Source organism: Canis aureus, chromosome 21 (assembly GCF_053574225.1).
Source record: "Canis aureus isolate CA01 chromosome 21, VMU_Caureus_v.1.0, whole genome shotgun sequence".
NCBI classification, from domain to species: domain Eukaryota; kingdom Metazoa; phylum Chordata; class Mammalia; order Carnivora; family Canidae; genus Canis; species Canis aureus.
The window spans coordinates 25675715-25678779 of record NC_135631.1 but is presented as its reverse complement, the minus strand read 5'-3'; positions in this window follow the sequence as shown (position 1 = coordinate 25678779).

Sequence of the window (3065 nt, the reverse complement as noted above, 5' to 3'; positions counted from 1 at the left end):
GGCTTTACACTTCTGGTAGATGCTATTGATTTCCACATTTGCCCCCCTCTAACCTGGATGTCATTGCCCAGGGCTCCAGGCTCAGGTGTCTGTTTACTTACCTATCTCTACCCTTGGAAGTCTAATACATATCCCAAGTTGGACATAGCCAGAACAGTGCTTGAAGCCACTCTCGAACTTTTTTTTTCCCCCTCATCGGTCTTCTGTTAATCAATAAAGATCGCCATCATTCACCTAGTGACTCAATCTAAACATTTAGGAAACACTGTCACATTTTGTTTTCTTTCCCTCTCATACCACATCCAATTTTTTAACACTGTGGGCCTTTCTTTCAAAATGTACCATAAATCAGAACACCTCTTTTCATTTGTTACCACCCTAGTATAAGACACAACTACTGTTCTTGCAAAATACAAACATAGCCTCCCTAGGGAGCTTTTTTCTTCCACTATTCTTATCTGAAATCTATTTCCAGCACAGCATCCTCCGAGATCTTTTTAAAAGGCAGGTAAAATCTAATCCTTCCCCTGCTCCATCCTATCACAGGTAGAAAATACCAATTCTTCATGTGGACATCCAATGGCTGACTTGCCGCCCTGCTGCTCACCTCTCTCAAGCCACCTCCTACCTCTGTTTTTTATGGCTTACATCTCTTCCAACTGACTCTTGATGCTTCCTCAAACATGCCTAATTCTTTCTACTTTAGACTCTTTCTACTTTCTTCCTTCAATGTTGTTTCCCTAGATATTCATATAACCCACCACATTTCTTTTTTTTTTTTTTTTTTTTAACCCACCACATTTCTTGCAGATCTTTGCTCAGGGATATTCTCAAGCCATGGCTCGCTGCCCCCATTACCCCTAAAAAAAAAAAAAAAAAGTAAAATCAAGACATTCCTAAAAAATATAAAATATATATATATATATATATATATAAAATATAATAACATGCCAAAGATTCCATCTAATCCATTAATTGGTGTGGGGGGGCAGCAAAACATTATAAGAAGTTCAAAGGAAAATTTAAATGATCATACAGATACACACAATAAGGAGTCCTGAAATAAATTTATAAATAGGTGCCAAACAGTCTATCCACAGGGCAGTGATCAATAGCATCCTGCCACATACAATTTATTTGCATTTTTATGAGTGCAATTTTTATCATTGGCAATTTTCTACATTTTAGAGTTGTAAATTAGCTAAAAGGCAATGAAAGGAAGAGATTACTTGGAAGAATACCCTAGATAGGACTCTCAGTAATCTCTTTTTTCCCCACTTCAAAGACTTTCATAATGTTATTGACACTTGCTATCTTCCTATCCTCCTTTACTTTCCCTCACTGAACTTATTACTAAATGAAATTATGCTATATATTCACATTTTTATTGTCTCTCTCATTAGAAAATAAGCTCCATGAAACCATAAAATTTTAAAAGGTTGTGGCACATAATAGCTGTTCATAATTTGTTGAAAGTTGAAGACATGTATATATATTTCATAACAGATCTTAAATATTTTCTGTTCATCATCAGATATATTTTAAAATAATGAGTCTCAACAAAACATAAATTGAACATATTTCAAATATTTCATTTAACTGTTTAGTTAGCCAGTAAAAAACCAGGTCAAGTTAAAACTAAGCTGTTAAAACTAGTTTGAAAGATAAGTCAGAGTAAACACACACACACACACACACACACACACACACACACAGACACACACACAGGAAATCAGGAATGTTTTCCCAAGAAATGAATTGGTTAAGAATTCAAAACTAGTGTGTGGGGAACAAATCATACTCCAGTTGGACACATCTATTTGCATTTCTATGGAAAGTAGTCATTGGCATTCCTATCAATTTTCTACAATTTATAGAGTTTTAAAGTAGCTCAAATATAACGAAACATGGATAATCTGGGATATTAGATAGGGTACCTGGTAATCTTTTACCCTATTTCAAAATTTTTCAAAGTTTTTTTTTCCTAACATTACGTGAAATAGAAAAAAATGTGAGAACATTAGTATGAGAAAAAAAAAGAACAAAAACATTAGTGTGAGAATTGCCCATATATAGGGAAGATATCTAAACTCTGATTGCTAGCCCTCTCTCTTTTTGTATCCCCATTATTTCATATCAATTATCATCCAAAATTGAAGCTAGTCATCAGCCAAAGCAATGTGACTTTTTTACCATTAATCTTGCATTTTAAATGTATGTTTTGTGGGATGCCTGGGTGGCCCAGTGGTTGAGCATCTGTCTTTAGTTCAGGGTGCGATCCCAGAGTCCCGTATTGGGCTCCCTGAGGTGCCTGCTTTTCCCTCTGCATATGTCTCTGCCTCTCTCTGTGTGTCTCTCATGAATACATAAATAATCTTATTTAAAAAAAATACTTTACAATATTAATTCTGCCAATCCATGAGCATGGAATATTTTTCCATCTCTTTGTGTCTTCCTCAATTTCTTTCAGAAGTGTTCTATAGTTTTGAGGGTATAGATCCTTTACCTCTGGTTAGGTTTATTCCTAGGTATCTTGTGCTTTTGCGTGCAAATGTAAATGGGATTGACTCCTTAATTTCTATTTCTTCAGTCTCATTGTTAGTGTATAGAAATGCTACTGATTTCTGGGCATTGATTTTGTATCCTGCCACGCTGCCAAATTGTTGTATGAGTTCTAGCAATCTTGGGGTGGAGTCTTTTGGGTTTTCTATGTAGAGTATCATGTCATCGGCAAAGAGGGAGAGTTTGACTTCTTCTTTGCCAATTCTAATGCCTTTAATGTCTTTTTGTTGTCTGATTGCTGAGGCTAGGACTACTAGTACTATGTTGAATAGCAGTGGTGAGAGTGGACATCCCTGTCTTATTCCTGATGTTACCCAGGGCAATTTACACGTTTAATGCAATCCCTATCAAAATACCATGGACTTTCTTCAGAGAGTTAGAACAAATTATTTTAGGATTTGTGTGGAATCAGAAAAGACCCCGAATAGCCAGGGGAATTTTAAAAAAGAAAACCATAGCTGGGGGCATCATATGCCAGATTTCAGGTTGTACTACAAAGCTGT